At 30.4% G+C, this 17,747-nt stretch overlaps 1 protein-coding gene and 1 long non-coding RNA gene across 4 annotated transcripts in view; both read left to right on the top strand.

Moving 5' to 3' along the window:
• Positions 1 to 17,747, top strand: part of LOC127706905 (low-density lipoprotein receptor-related protein 4-like) — a 285,549-nt gene that overhangs the window by 182,470 nt on the left and 85,332 nt on the right. Inside the window, exons 5-7 of one of the 3 annotated variants that reach the window (XR_007984618.1) lie at positions 5,665 to 7,174; positions 7,972 to 8,059; positions 10,980 to 11,040. The exons of the other annotated variants lie outside the window; for them this stretch is intronic. The gene's annotated coding sequence lies outside the window, so the exon portion shown is untranslated. Of the gene's footprint in view, positions 1 to 5,664; positions 7,175 to 7,971; positions 8,060 to 10,979; positions 11,041 to 17,747 lie in introns of those variants that run through there. 3 annotated transcript variants of the gene reach the window in all.
• LOC127706924 (uncharacterized) lies at positions 11,430 to 14,049 on the top strand. Its single transcript, XR_007984639.1, has 2 exons — positions 11,430 to 11,625; positions 12,274 to 14,049. It is a non-coding gene; the product is annotated as an uncharacterized LOC127706924 (long non-coding RNA).

Genomic DNA, 17,747 nt, shown 5'->3' with positions numbered 1-17,747 from the left:
TATCTTTGACCATAATATTTTCATACAGCAGACAACCCATGTTAGTACTTTGTCATTATCATTTGATTAATGTTAAAGACCACCACATACAGGCTTACAAGGTACACACATAAGGCGCTGTAACTATTAACACTTTCAACAGGAAGTGATCCCATCAATTCATTCAACATGCAGTGCTTATCTCATTTTCAACATCCAAAATCTGACTACTTTGGTACAATAACTATTTAAATTCAAGCTCTTGAGGTAAACTTGTAATTATATTGACAAAGCTTCCATTGAAATTGCCTTAAACAATATCAGATCTACATTTCATTCTTATTCAGTGAACTAGTATATGTTCCCAAATTTTAAAAGCTTCTATATCTGAAATTAAACGTGGATATTGATATAGCTTGCTAAATAAAATTGGTCTGTGTTTAACTGTGACTTTATGCAATTCAAATGTTGAAAAAGTAGCTAATGAAAAAATACACAGTAAAAGGACTACAATCACTGACGATGCAAGGGCACTAGAAAAATAACTCTTCCAGCAATAAACATGACAAAATCAAAGTCAGTATTACCAAACTGATTAACAGTTATTTTTGAACACAATCATTTTTTTTGTTTATTATACCTACACGTATAATTACTATAAATACATAACAAAAACATAAGATAAAAATTTCAAACTTCCACAAAATGTACTTTTTTAAAACTGAGTTTTACTGTGTATTTATTTATTCTACATTGTCTAGAGAAACTAGGGGAGGGTTGAGTTCTCACACAACATTTTTTACTCCAGTCACATAATTATTGCATCTATCCCAAGTCAGGAACCTCTAACCTTTGTTTATCTTGTGTTTTTTTTTTATAATTTTGGTTCATTTGTATGTATTGGAGTTTCAAGGGTGGTGTCCATTTCGCGGAACTAGTGTACACAATAATTAAGGGGTCAGCTGAAGCCCACCTCCGTGTGCCGGATTTACTTGCTATGTTAAAGACCCATTATAGTGGTCTTGTTTTCTCTTTGACACATTCCCTGTTTCCATTCTCCATTTTCGTTTTAAAAATCAAACTGGAAATAACCAAGATTTTAAACCCCTCACATAGGGGTATTAATTATGTTTTTAGGTCTGTGCGTCCGTTTGTTGGTCCGTCTGTCCCACTTCGATTAAAGTTTTTTGTTAGAGTTTTCGGTCATGGTAGATTTTGATGAAGTTGAAGTCCAATCAACTTGAAACTTAGTACACATGTTCCCTATGATATTAACTTTCTAATTTTAATGCCAAATTAGAGTTTTGACCCCCAATTTCACGGTCCACTGAACATAGAAAATGATACTGCGGGTGGGGCATCCGTGTACTATGGACACATTCTTATTTTGTAATTAGTTCGTAAAACAAAATATTTCACACAACAAATTGATTATTTTTGATATCGATAACAAGAGGAATACATATGCATATAAACATAAGATAATATGTCTATAAAGAGCCTATGAATAACCGAGCTTTTTATTTCCATTTTTCACCATTTTTAAACTACATTAATCACATTTTACACAAGAATTACAATTATTTTTAAACACTAATTACTATAGGACTCCTTAAGATAAACATCAGATAGTATTTTCTATTTTCTATTTAGATCCCAATTCGAAAGTTTTTTAAACCATCAATAACCGAGATTTTTTTCATTTCCAGTTATTGGGTTTTCTGTCTTAAAACATATATTCAACCAAAATTACCTAAATATTAATATTGATAACTAAAGGACTTCACAAAATAAACATAAAATAGTATGTTCTTTTTTCTATATATATCAAATTTCAAAAATATTAACCATTAACAACGGAGGTTTTCTACGTTTCCAGTTTTCGACGTTTTTTCACTAAAATTCACTCATTTCACCTCAAAATTACTTCAGTATGAATAATAATAACTAGAGAACTACATAATATTCTATTAAGATCAGGTTTACAGTCTTCAACAAGCTTTAGGTCTAAAAATGTAACGATAAATAACATTTTTTCTTCTTTTCACGTTTTCCGCATTTTTTCTCTAAAAACCACATATTTCAGCTCAAAATAACCTTTTCCGCAAATTATATCAATGTATAATTTTAGTATGTTGTAAATACAAGTCTATATTATAATTTGCATTAAAAAAACCTTGTGTTGCAATTAGTTGGAGGTTGACTGATTTTAGAGCTAAATTGACTAGGCTATATGTGTAAATTTGTCTGTTGTTCTGAACAGGATGAAATTTTACTCATGCTAAGTATTTCATTTTTTGAAACAAAGATAAATTCTGCGTAAGATTAAAAATAACTAGGAAAAACCTTGGTGGTACATTGTATTACACATCGAACATTCAGAAACTTTGTAAAGTTGATTATGACGAACTTTCAAAATATTTTCAAGTCAGTAGTATTATCTTAAATAAAGCAAGCTATTTATTTATATAATCCAACAAAAAAACTTTGTTTGTGTGTTTTCTTTAATTAAGAAAAGATTCCCTCTGTTGAAGATAACATACACAGTCAGCAAGACGTGTGAATGCTATAAAAAAATTGACAAAAAATGATGTAACTGTAAATGTAAAGACTTTCTTCTTTTAAAATATGGAGTCTAAATACATGTCAACTGTCATAGAAAGAATCAGAACCTTGTAATATATGTGTCCTTGTCTGCCCGTGTACAAATATTCAAAAGACCGTTTATATGATGGATCATGATTTCATACTATGGAGTTAATTATAAAAGACACACAATATATTCAGTTAAGTGTGTGATCTATTTTGAACAGTTGACAAATCGTTTTTTTTTTTTTAAAACAACCCGTTATAACTTGAACATCTATGATCGTTTAATATAATCCGTTTATCGATGAGGCCAAATTTGTCAAGTTCACATATAACACAACCGCCTCTTTGATCGTAATGCATTGATAAATACAAACCCATTAGTGATTAACCAGTTGACCTGTCACTGTTTAGTTTACACTGCATCAAAGAAAGTAATTAGTTTAGGGCTTTTATGCAAATTTTTTCATTAATCCTATATTTAATGATTAGTCCTTCCAAATATAAGAATAAAGAGTTCAAGCAATTTTTGGGGAGAGAAAATAAGAGTTTAAACTCCAGTCCCCATAGACAGATGAAAATACATCAATGTTGGGGATATGAGGTTACATCCTGCAAAGAAGATTCTACTTAACATCTTAGTTTGTGTGAGCAAACACCAATTAAGATTACCTGAATATTTAAATAGTTTACCAAGTCAGGAATATGACAGTTGTTGTCCATTCGTTTGATGTGTTTTATCATTTGATTTTGCCATTTAATTAGGGACTTTCCGTTTGACTTTTCCTCGGAGTTCAGTATTTTTGTGATTTTACTTGTTCTAACAGTCCCTTGATTTCTATTACAGTACGTAAAATGTTATATAATTGAATCTACTGGTCTGCAGAAAGCTTCGTAGTTACAGATTGAAATCGATTGCCCATTTCATAAATTCAACTCTTTTGTACCATGTCTGTAGTCACTCAGACCAATGGGTCGTCTTCTCCGATATCTAATTACAGAAAAACTTAAACTACGTTAAAGCTTATGAATAATATAAAAAAGGTCTTACATCTATACATTGTATATCTTACAAATTGATATCTACGTCATAATAACAATTATGATCGTAAGGAAAATCGTACATTTCACTTTGAAAGGATATATGTTTATAGTTGAAATTTAAGTTCTCTGTCGAAGAATGACTTCTGCACCAAAGGAGATTTTAAAGTTTTTTTTTAATTGTACGAGATTTTTTTTATTTGAATTGTACGAGATTTGTTTTATTTCATAACTGATACTCTCATTATGAATCAGAACTTTAAAATATGTATTTCAGATGCAGAAAAATTGAACAGAGATCTGATGAAATTGCTATATGTATTAATCAATTTGACTCGAAGTAATGTACTTTCAGATTATAGATTGTTTACCTATCATGAATGGTATGTTATAGACTCGTCTTGAATAATTAGTTTCGAGTCACCGAAGCATTATCGTCACTTTTCTACTTTGTCTTTACTCTCTCATTACAAATTGTCGACAGATATTTGGTTTTGGTGATCAAACCAGGGTTTCCGCTGGAAAATAAATGTGGCGATTAACATTCATCATTTGCGAAAGAATTTGGCGAAAGAAATATATATAACGATTTAGTTTCAGCCATCTTGTTTATTTACTTTGTTTCGGGTCTCTCGGATTTTACCTGATCATACAATACTCGGAATTGATCTTGAGCTCGTTTTGATTTTGACAAAAAATCAATAATCAGCTGATTGCATTTCATAGATGTAGGCAACAAAGGACTAATTTATAAAGGTGTTGATTGTATTGTTTGACAAAATGATATGATTAAACGGCATCCGTCACATGTCACATAAGGATTTATTAACCACTTTGCGACGAACGTGTTTAAAGCAAACTTTTGACGTCTCCTCTCCTTCATTTAATAACGATGGTCTGGAAAGGAAAACTGTTGTTATGATGAAAAGTTTTCAAATAAAAAAAATATCTAACTTTTAAAAAACTTTATCCTTTGACTTTGATAGATAATTTATTTGATAGGGTCGTTTTGCCTTTTGACAAAGTCTTTTAGGCGACGCACGTGTTTCAAGCATAGTTTTACGTCTCAACCTTTTCTTTTACGATGGTTTGGAAAAAAAAATGTCCTTATGAAGGAATATATTCAGGTTGGGACCAACCACTCAAATGAGTGATAACCCTTCACGTAAAGACAATCCCTTTAATAAGGGATCAAGATCTTAAGAGGTCATGTTCCTTGTTATTTTGTATATATGCAACCCGACTTTAAATAAAGATTACTTTACTTTACTTTAATTTCAAGTGATAAAACATTTTTGTGTTGTAAAAACCACGTTATGATTGAAAAGGGCACATATTTATATTATTTGAAAAAACTTTTCCCAAAAACTATACATCTATCTGATATTATATGGTCAAAACATGTCCAAGATTTTTTTTTATATTCCTGGACTTATATACCTTCTTTAAAGTTAAAAGTAAGTATACCCCTCTTTTAGGAAAATTGTTCCAAATATAATGAATTTTCCCCCCTTTAAGTAAAAAAAACCCAAAGTTTTATTTTTAAAAGTAAATGTTAGTATTTATTCATTACAATGTAGACTGAAAGATAAGTCTGAGAGAATAGTCATAGTCAACAATGGGGCAAAGTCATCTGTCTTTTTTTTTAGGGGGGGGGGAGGGGGGGCAAAAGAAGAAAATTTCACACAAACAATATATATTTTTGTTACTTGGCGAATTAAATAATAATGTAGCGAAAGATATATTGTTTTGATGAAAGAGGTGGCGAAAAAAATGATTGACCCAGTGAAAACCCTGGTTCAAATGAATAGGTTTGTTATGACTTAATATATTCCTGGTACAGAGCATGTCACATTGTTATCAATCAGATGACTTTACTGACTTTTAAGTGTAGAAATCAAAGGGAGAATTTTGAAAACATCTATTTTATCGTGACATTGGTATGTTTGCTTTACAGTTCATCTGTTTGCATACCTGCAGTTTTTATATATAACCCCCATATTAAGATATTTGTTCATATAAAAATGATATATAATTTGTTTCAACGTATTGTAGACACTGATGAAAACAGATTGTATTGGATTAATCAGGACGGTGACATGAAATCAGCTAAAGACGATGGCTGTGATATAAACAAAATTATTTCAACGAATTTTCGAAAAAAACTACGTAGCTATTTGTGTCTTTGGTAGTTACATATATTATGGTAATGGAAAACATTTGTTAATGGTAAACAAAGTACCTGAATCAACACCGACTCTACTATATAGCGATACCAGCAGGATTGAGAGTATATTTGTTTTTAAACAAACAGGTATGTAAACAGCCATGTATCATACCAAGAGGCAGTCTGGGAATAAAACTACACTGTAATTGATAGTTGATTTCGCGATACATAAAGCTATTCAAATATAAGTAATTTACATAATGTTGCAAATCTACTAACTGTAACTACTGTCATCAGTATATTTTGTAAACAATAAAGATTTGACAACAATATAGTTTTGAAGCACCTTTTTAAATGTACTTACATTAAATGAGTAATCAGTTAGATATGATTCTTGGTATTCAAATTGAATAAAAACTATACATGAGACCCTATATTATTCACTAAATAGTGATATGCATAATTGCACTTGTTTCGTTTATTGTTGATAAAACTCAAATACAAAACAAAGGCTTCAATTAATTGAGATTAACCTGTCAAAAATAGATGCAACTTGATTTAGCCCGTATCGTTTCAATTTTTGTTTTTATATTTGTTAAGTTAGCGTATGGTGTATACTGTTCTTCCATAAATGTTTACACTATATATAATCATTGTTTGTTGCTTTGGCACTAACATACTCGTAACATATGTTAATGTATTTATTTGCTATTGCTTTGTTGCCTCTGTGTTTTCGTCTGAACCTTGTATGCATATTGTTGTTATGTTTTCATATTTGTTTTAAGTTTCTTATTTTCACAGATAACTTTTTAATTTCATTATACAGAAAAAGTTTACTTACTTTAGATGTACCTTTTTTTACCGTTGATTTAATGTTAATTCATGTATTATATAACAATTTCATGATAGTTGATAATAGTACTTATAGTCAAATTGAATATTTCGTTTAGCATGATAATTGTTAACGCTAACAACTTAGTTTTGCAATCATCGATTTTGTTTTAACTTCAATGATTAAAATTGTATTGAAGGAAGAACTTGACAAAAAGAGTAATTCTACAAACGATAAGAAAGTTCCTATTCTTTCATCATTATATACAATATTTCTTTTAGAACGTTGGCAACATAACTAAGTTTTTGAAATAGAATATTGATATCCTTCAAATTTGAATCAAAGCATACATTAGATTTTAGAAATATGAATAATGATTTAAAGTGATAAAATTATAAATAAAAAAAAGATATGTAAACATGTAAATAAATTGATGAATACAATATAATATTTTCATTTCGTTATATCTGACTGGAGTAGGTACGTAAAAACTACTAACGACAAAAATAAAAAAGAACCTGGAAAAAACAACATTACCAGATATTGGAAAACTGTGGGTTATGAAGGTATGAAAATAATGTTTTTAAACATTTAAACTAATAAAGAAATGTACATATTTGAAAACTTAAAATGTGACAACCAACGCAGCTTAACTGGCGAATGTTTCATTATTTAGGTCAATAGATATGAAAAAAACAACATAGAAAACTAGATTGAGCCGCGTATACTTAAACCAAAATCATGTATGAACTTGTAGGTTGCGGATAATTAATAAGTTTTTGTTCAACTGATTATATTTAAGTTGGTAATAAGCTACATTCGATGATATCAAAGTAAAAAAGACAATGGAATAATGCTACAAAGTATCGATATGAAATGATGGGAAGTCTGTGATAGAAACCTCAACGATGTGAGTTAATTCCGTGTTTGCAATATTGCAAAGACAACTGTTTACTGTTAATATTATGTTGACGCCATGTGTTGTGGATTTGTTTACGAGTGGCTCACCGATGGACATAAATCGCTACAATCATTTTGATCTGATTAAATTACTATTTGTTATAGTTGAGATAGTTGTTTCCCTTGAATAGTCATGTTACCTTAGTACTCTTATAAATATAAACAACGGATAACAAAACACATTCGTTTTAGTTATTAAACCAAAAGCAGGAACAGTAGTACTCGTGGCCTTCATTGTACTCGTTTGCTGAGGATTTACGATTACGTCATTACTTGGTCAACCTGCAATATGATGGGCTTTTTCAGTGACTATTAAACATACGTAATGAGCAGTTGAAATATTTTGTTTGCCTATCATTTTAGCTGTTTCATGTTTTTTTACTTATTCTAATTGTATTGGTAGATTACAGTGAAAACGCCTAAATTATTGCTAAACCATCATGTGAGACACTAAATGAGGAGACTCCTGATTACTTTGATGAAAATATATAGTAGGTAGATCTGATAATTTAACAAGTCATTATTTTCTTATCTCTTAATGTTCTAAAGAAACATTACTTGCATTTAACCATGATTTCATTATTCTAGCTATGACAACTGTATCAGAAGTTATGCAAGAAAATAGGTAGTGACAATAATGTATATTAAACGTGTGACTAGATGGAGTAGTTCTACATATTATATGTTCAATTTAGTCATTGTAGAAAATGACATTCCTAAATGCATACACAACAAGAAAAAAAGTCGTACTTACAATATATTTGTTTTAAAATCGATGAACTATCAGCATTTGACACCACTAGTGTAATTTAACTAAACTAAAATATCATTGTAAAAGTTGTAGGAATATAGATATGTCTGAATACTGTATGGTTAAATATTCCTCAAATACAAATAGATATATGCAACTGCCTCTGTCGACTTACAGTAATTAGTGCGTAGGCTAGTTTGAAGTTTTAAATATGTTTCAGAGCAGAAGTATGTAGAGAATTATTGGATTACTTATTCATATCACATGCTTCTCCTTGGTCTTCGATGTTTGGCTGTTTGAGTCCTATCATAGTATATAACTGATATTACATCATATGTGAAAAGGATAATTTACAAATAAACTGTATCATATACATGCAATTTTGTTTTGTTTTGACAAATCATCACAAACATGTCACCATTTAGCGTTATAAACATAGGATGAGGTCTATAATTCGTTGTATCAACTGTCATCAATATCCGATGTTTGATGATATTACTTAAAGACCAATTTCCAATTTTCTTATATTTGATAAAGATATTTTATCAAAATATCAGCTTTTGAAAATTAATATATTATCGCTTTTAGTAATTTGGTAACTGTTATTCTATACTAAGTATTTTATTACACTGTTGCAAAATAAAATACCATGTCTGCTTGTGTTTGTTTGTTTGATATTTTTTTCGGTTATGTAAAATAATATTCTATTTATATACCCCCACTAAGGTCAACACAAATTCAGTCACTATATTTAGATTCATGTTATTTATCATTTGTACTGTTATTTTTCAATGTTTACGTTTGGTAATTTCATTCATCAGAACGGGCTTTCTAAGTTCTGATTAAGAACTTGTTCTACCTCCAACTTGTTCAAAATTGTACAGGTATATTCTGGGCATTACCGAGTATTGACTTTTCTTAATCGTTGTTTAAGTTATCGTATGACGTCTGTTTTGCATTACCCTTACTTAAAATAGAATGTAAGAATGCATCACTTTTCCAAAATACGGTAATCGGTTACCAGCATCGCCATGTAAGAGGAATAACGTTATGAAAGCCTCTGATATGTTTGGTTAAAATTAAAAGAAGGAAGATGGAAACAATATCAGCCTTTTTTTTATGTCTAAGCGTAAATGTTTGAGTTTCTTGAATATAACCATTAAGCTTTGTTTTTGTAGTTTCAAGTTTTTTTTACCTAACGTGACGATAACAGCTAACACTGCAATTAAAAAACGTAAAGAAATAGTATATAAACGTTTATAATTCGGTTATTGTCAATAAAATAAAAAAACCAACCCCCACCCCATGACAGAAAAACCCACACAATTAGAAATACATACAGTATCTAATCGTTTGATGTGTTTGGGCTTTTGATTTTGCCATTTCATTACGGACTTTCCGTTTTGAATTTTGCGGTTTTATGTTTTTCGAATGCTGGTACTGAAAGTGCATCACACGGCTAGATAAAAAACAAATATGTTCTTGCTTTAATCATGATTGTGTAAACATAATGATAGTAACGCTACTTTGATTAATTAAGGGTATGGTTCTTGAATATTGTTGATTCCTTCATACTACGCTCTAATAGTGTGTGGTGCTTATAACAGTAAGAAAATATCAATTCTATGAACATGTTGTAGCTGAACAGAGTTCGGATCCGAATATCTGATTGTCAATGGACTATCTTCAATTTCATAAAGTGAATTCAAATTAATAAAAATAAAAAAAAAAAAAAATTGCAAATACATTTATTTGTTTGATGCATTCCCCAGAATTGCAAAATATCAATGTGACGTTTGTCAAAATACCGAATTCAAAATAAGTATAGGCTAGCAAATGTCTGAGATTTATTTCAATATAGAATATATAAACATAACGGATTCGGAAAATTATCCTTCTAGATTGAAATAAACAGCAAAACTGTAAACCAAATTATTTTCGCGGATATTCTTCGCGTTAAACCCTTTCAATATAAATAAAAAGATGTGGTATGATTGCCAATGAGACAACTTTCCACAAGAGACCAAATGACACAGAAATAAACAACTATAGGTTACCATACGGCCTTCAACAATGAGCGAAGCCCATACCGCACAGTCAGCTTTAAAAGGCCCCGAAACGACAATGGAAAACAATTCAAACGAGAAAACTAACGGCCTGATTCATGTAAAAAAAATGAACAAAAACAAATATATAACACATAAACAAACGACAACCCCTGAATTACAGGCTCCTGACTTGGGACAGGCACATGCATACAGAATGTGGCGGGGTTAAACATGTTAGCGGGATCACAAACCCTCCCCATAACCTGGGATAGTGGTGTAACAGTACAACATAAGAACGAACTATTAAAATCAGTTGAAAAAAGCTTAACTCATTAGCTGGATACGAGTACAAATACTACATAGAGTGCAAGCCTACTTTGCGGCGATTTAATTTTAAGTTTTATATACTTGCGCCGATTTATATTCGTGTTATTGTTTCTACTCACGAAATATGGGAAAATTAAATCGCACGCAAAAATGAGTTGGTTTATGGTATGCTTTGATGTTAACACAACGTTAATCATGTTCCGTCAAGGCCAAAACATGTTTCGAATAAGGCGAGGCATTTTAATTACAAAGACTTTGTTCTAAATGTTTGTCACTATATTTCAGGATGGTTGACTGACCGTATCAACTGTTGGTAAAGTGTTGATGCCGATATATATATATATATATATATATATATATAGATTGCCTAACAATGTAATTTTAACACACTATTTAGTATGTAAATATAAGAATGTTTAAAATATTTACAAAATGATGAAAATAAACGCAATATTTCGCTAGACTAACTAGCTTTATCAAGCGTGCATCTATCCAGGTGAAATCTGGAAATGCACGCTTGATAAAGCTAGTTAGTCTAGCGAAATATTGCGTTTATTTTCATCATTTTGTAAATATTTTAAACATTCTTATATTTACATACTAAATAGTGTGTTAAAATTACATTGTTAGGCAATCTATAATTTTATTTGTGTAATTGAATTAATCTCTGTACTGATTAATCCACACTCCCATAGATTTGTATGTCATGTGCTGCTATTTATAGGCACTTATATATATATATATATATATATATATATTATATAAACAAAATGTACACAGCCATGTATCACCATCACTGCTGGTGATCCGATGTATAAATCTGTTGTAGAGTTGTCACTGGTTCAGACGTACTTATATATTCACATATATATATTTATATATATAGATATATCGATTTAAACATGCTTAGAATTTTCCCAAACTTTACATGGTAAGTTCATATCATAATTTACATTCACTTAACAATTAAAATGTATACCACCACCAAGACATGTATTAAGTAGACAGCATCTCCTAAGCAATCGTTTGACATTTAACTTGATTTGAGGGATAGTTCACTTTACGGACTTCCCGTTTCGGATTTTCCTAGAAGTTCGTTATGTTATTTAGTTTTTTTTTTACTTTTTGCGTTATCGAGTGATTATTTTGTTCTCTGTTTTATTTACTCGTTGCACTGCGTATTTTACTTTTCACAACAACTATAAAAATCACACCAACTTCCATTTATACAACATGTCAACAGTTTGTGAAATACATTGATAAAAGTTTGGAATAGAAATAAAAAACACCATATCATTTCATTATTTAATCAAAATGAAATGTATATTGATATATCTACGTTTGCAAAATGTTCTAGAATTCGACATTCCGCATAAACAATCTATTCCTGGCCTATAGAAGTTTCATATATCAGATAATGTGATAATGTGTGTCGGTATAATTTAATCCTGTATGATAAATTAACATTATTATTGTTATACAATCTAAATTAACTGATAACTTTTGATTAATACTAGAGAATGAAAGTGAAATGGTATATCATGTTCGTTATCATATCACCATTTTTGTTTAATTTCAGGTGAAGGTGAATGTTCAAAATGATGCAAAACGTGGTTTCTAACTCCATTTAGTTAAAATATGTCAACGAAAGACTTGACTTATATTCAAACAAATTCTTGTCGGAATATAACATGCATTTGGAAGGAGAAAATTAGTATAACATGTATAACTGAAGTGCTTAAACTGATGATAGGATACTAAGTTTTCACGCGTTTAGTTATAATCTAGAGTGAACTGGATATATATGAATTGTATTATAAACTATCGTATTGATACTATACCCCTCCAACCTCAGAAAAAAACAATATATTTCCTTTTGATTTATATGCCCGTTTTTGAATCGCATGCCTTGATGTAGAAAAATACCAATTTACTTGACAATACATGTATGTTGCGTAACATGAAAAACATGGATGAAATGTTGTCAAGGAAACATCAACACCGAAAGAAAAAGATGATCCTAAGAATAATTAAAGATATTTCATGAAAACGAACATTGTTCAGTCTTCGAATTGCTCCTTATATTCTATGCAAACTTAGACATTCTTCTTTTTAATAATTGGCCCTTGTACTGTTCAACTTTCAGAAACATTAGACCTAAACATGTTGTAGTGATAAAATTTGTACATACTTTCATTTAGATTTTGCCGGAACACTCTAATGAACTTATCTAATTATTTTTCGTTAATCCTTGATACTCATGTTTGAAATAGTTAAATATAAGTCTTCTATTTTATTTCAAGTAGCAAATGTAATTACCCGATGAAATAATATTGCTGTTTTAGAAAAAAAAGCTACACAAATTGTTAAACATATTCCTTGGCTTTTAAATGTGTCTTAAGGTGGTACAATGAAATTGATTTGATAAATATTGTTTTAAGCTGCAGTTATATAGTTTTAAATATATGTGTAAAAACGGCGAATATGTGTCCCCCTTTGACAAAACATTAAGAAATTTCAAATAGACTTTAATCTTACTTTTCAGATGATTTTTTTCAAGCTTAGAATATTTTGCTTTTAATGTTATCTTCATATAGAAATATCAGTATACTTCAAAAACATAAAGACCTGAATATAAACTGCAGAACATATGAAAAATTATGGCGAAAATGAGCACCTCACTCTACCCATCACCTTGATTAATATTAAGTTGGCTCGTTTAATTTTCATGAATGTTTTAAAAATGTTTACTTTGTAACTTTGACAAAAATATGAAAATTTCAAAAAAATTGAACCAACCACTTTTCCAGAAAAAATCATTGGTTATATAGCAGTTTGACAAACACTAATTTTAATCATTGGGAAGCTTAATATTTCCTTAATAATAACTTAACAACTTGATTAAAACGTTTAACTGGTTTTACACGGTTATCTCCCTGTAGTGTGATGTACCACCTTAACAGACAATAAAGCTGATATATTGCAACTTTCAAACATTTGATCACACGAATATCACGTTTGGTTCCTCAGAGACACATGTTTAAATGAGACATGTTTACCATTAACAATATTACACAAATCATATTTGTAATTTGTAATTTTAAGATACATGATTCAATTCAATATAACACTATGGAAAATTCGAAATTGCCGACAGACATTACAGCATCAATATATTTTAATCGACCACCTTTAAAACTATCAAGGCAAATAGATGAAAGCAACACACAAGGATTGATAAATGAAGATGTAAGACAATTGCAAAAGTCATTTAAACGTGTAAGAGTCTTTTGTTCAAAACTGCAACTTGTTAATCAATCACACATAGCGCTTGAATAAAATGCATGATTGACGTATGAAATTGTTATTCTTTTGTTTAATATGATGGATCCTTTTTGGATATACTTCACTTCGTTGGACAATAGTGCACATTATTTAAATAATAGGGCACTTCATATGAAAGCATACCAGATGGTATTTCTACCATAATTTGCCTCTAAATTTATGCATGATTAAACAATTAACTTTACAAAAAAATGCATTGTTTACGTTGTATGTTTTGACGTACATTGTAATACATTTTGTAAACTGTTACGGTTTTGTTATTTTTTTTTCCTTTTAAATATGATTAGATTATATCTTGTTCATAAGTTATACATTTAATTTTCGTTAGATTTGACATCTCATCCATGTGGTCAATACATTTAAAAATAGCATAGTTTTATTTATTTTGAAGTGATGGGAATTGTAACCTTACTGCGTTTATATGTTTCGAAATTTGTGTCAATCACATCAGTTATATTTTGCTATGATTCAAATTTGGATTAAGCATTGTCCTTTTAGATTTTATATGAATAACACGTGTTAAAGCCTTCGGAATTTAGGCCTATTCAATCACTGAAGAGCAGTTACTGTCAAAATGTCAGTACGATGACTGAAATTGATATCATTCATGCAATTAATAAATAAGGGAATTATACATAACTGTGAACAAAATCCATTGAGAAAAAACAATCCGGACATGATAAAGGGTGTTCACCAATTTGATCTAAAAATCCAGAATCCTTATGTGTGACAAAATAATAAGTCGAAATAAAAAAAAAAATTACAACAAAAAACCAACAAACCACTGCATTACAGTTTCTTGACTTTCGACAGGCATACATAGAAGGCTGTAGGTCAAACATGCTTGAAAGCATTTAACCTTCCCCACTCTGGGACAGTGATGAAACCCCATAAAGTAAGGAACAACCATAAAAAATCAGTTGAAACTGCCTCGACTCATAAGATTGTCACGAAGCACAAAAACCTACCATGATAAAGACAATATAGTTAATGGATTAATAATGTGCTCTCATAATAAAGAATCAAGCATCACACATCAAACGGTATGCATGCAATATGGAATAAACAGTCTAAGAATGTCTAATGTACATATACATTTCCATATTCCTTTTTTTCAAAAAAATACCCATTCAACATAACTGTATGTGCCGTAAATTTAGAAAAGTTTGGACAGAGTACATATATTTAACATGTTAAAAGACCTTCTGATTTCCATTTTTAAAGACACCAGTTAAACCGTGTAGAACGCCACATGCAGGTTGTGGGCTATGCTTGACGCGTGGTGGCGGTTTAAAGCGGAGAAAAAATGTTAATGAAAGTTCAAGTATTAAAATGTCTCTGGTCAGAATTGTTAGTTCCAAATAATGTGTTTCACGGAAGGAACCTAACCGTAATCTATTTCCAGCAAGCAGGAGCACAAGTTTTCAGAGCTCAGTTTTCTCAAACACCTATCCCTAGTTTTTCGTGTTGCAGATTCTGAGGCTTCATTTGCAAGTTTCATGGAATTTGACCAAATACCAGCGTCTTAGTTACAATGTATTGGTTTTAAAGCTACATTAACATCAAAATTGGGGTGTCAGATTTTGCGTTTTAAAGGGGTAGAGAAATTTGCATATAATTCAGCTTTTATCTGATACCTTGTCATTCAAACACACCTACTATGTTATGATGACAAATTACAAACTAAATGTATTGTTTTTGGTCCAGAATTAAGTCTTTTACGTTATTTGCATGTTTAATGTAAGAAATAGAGAAAACGACTCAAAGTAGACTAATAATGGTACACGTGGCAATATTTCTTTTTTTTTAATATTCTTTTACTGACCTGATAATTGAGAACTTTTCACTTGTAGCGATATTTAAGTCTGAAACGGTCATTTTGGTCTGAGCAAGTCTTCATCTACTGGATTTACTGCTAGAGAAAAACGTCGCTGTCACGATATACCGTGTTTAGTCCGTTCAGTCAAGTCATGATAGACAAGACAGATTGCTCTTGCATCCGATTTAGACTTGATGAGACCTTGTTCAGATCAAATCAGACCAAAGGTAAATATGCTTTTAGATTTTGTAAGATCGGGTTCAGTGGTGTAACGATTCACAAAAATTCGGATGCAAAACGGGCGACATATTCCCTGTGTTTATCTTGGGATGTTCCCCCTTTATGAATAAAATCGGCAAAGAATGGAGGGCATTCTTTTGTGGTCTTATATTGTATGTCTATTAATCAAAGAACGTTTGCAAACTTGCAATTATTTTTGTTCCAATTATTTCAAGTCAACATTTAATTGGTTATAAAGGAAAATAATAATTGTTGTAACCATAAAAGTGTGTAAGTAATAAAAACATAGTCGTCTTTTCTGACATTAAGTAATTTTTTTGATTCGAGCGTCACTGATGAGTCTTTTGTAGACGAAACACGCGTCTGGTGTAAATATAAAATTTCAATCCTGATATCTATGATGAGTTTAGTTAGTATATATTAATTCCGTCTGTAAAGATATAATGGTAAGTAAACAATATCAAAAATGTTCTTAAAGGGAAATCACACTATTTATACTACTAATAATAATTCATTGACATTTTGCATGTAGACAGATCATACTTAATAAGATATTTTAGGCGAACAAAAAATTGGGGTCACCGATGTTGTTTTCGAGATATGACGTCATCAAAACTTAAAGAATCGCGTTATAATGAAATATAGAAATACCGCTCTAAATTGTTAATTGCTATTTATAATAGATTTTTCTTGAAATAAAAAAAATCTACTAATGTTTTTCCCTTCAAACTTCTGCAAAAGTTGCAGCTTCAGGGGAGATTTTAATAGCATAAATAAAAAAGGGGGGTCACCGATGTTTTAAATCCGCTAAAACGGAAATAATCTTTATTATTGAATTTTGGCGGGAACTATAACCTTTTAACGTTATAGAACGACGTTGCTGGCATAACAGCATTTCTTGCAAAGTTTGGGTTGAATTAAACCTTTTCACTACAAAATATAATATCATTTTTGAACATTTTTTAAGGTATTTTGATTATTCATTGATATCTTTATCCATCTATCGAATCGTTAAACATAGATACAATAACAGTTTATTATAAAGTAATTGTCAAAGTTGAAGTCATTTCATTGTTTTAATTGCATTTGTTGTATGGGGAAAACGAATGTTTGCCTCATGCCGTATTATAGAAATAATGTTCGGCTTCCAGATAAATAATCTTCTACCTCGGAAGACTGAGGGTATCCGGGCTAAAAAGTAACACGTTCCTTTTAGACTGCAGGCAGAATAATTTCATTACCATAATTTCACTAGCTTGTCAAATTCGCACCGGGAAGATAAAACCTGAAATGCCTTGTTAAAAATGCCACAAACTCAGCACGTTAAACGAAACCTATTTTCGGTAGGAATTTAAAATTGGTTTCGTAATTACACAACGCTTCATAATTTATTCGAACTGTGGAAACCAAATTGTTTTCTGAGTTCTATCATCCCGCACCCATTTTTCATACATCGTTTCATGTTCATTGTACATCATATGTTCAATGTTCATCGCCTGTGTATTAAAACTATATGTATTACGTATATTCTATTACCGTTCGATTAATCGCTCAACGTTGGTATGTTATGAGAAATACAATGCATCTCATAATTTAGAGTTAATTGACAATAAGATACACATCGCCATATTGATATCAGGAACATATAA

This window comes from Mytilus californianus, unplaced genomic scaffold (genome assembly GCF_021869535.1).
Source record: "Mytilus californianus isolate M0D057914Y unplaced genomic scaffold, xbMytCali1.0.p SCAF_6, whole genome shotgun sequence".
NCBI classification, from domain to species: domain Eukaryota; kingdom Metazoa; phylum Mollusca; class Bivalvia; order Mytilida; family Mytilidae; genus Mytilus; species Mytilus californianus.
This window is presented reverse-complemented; position numbering and strand designations above follow the sequence as displayed.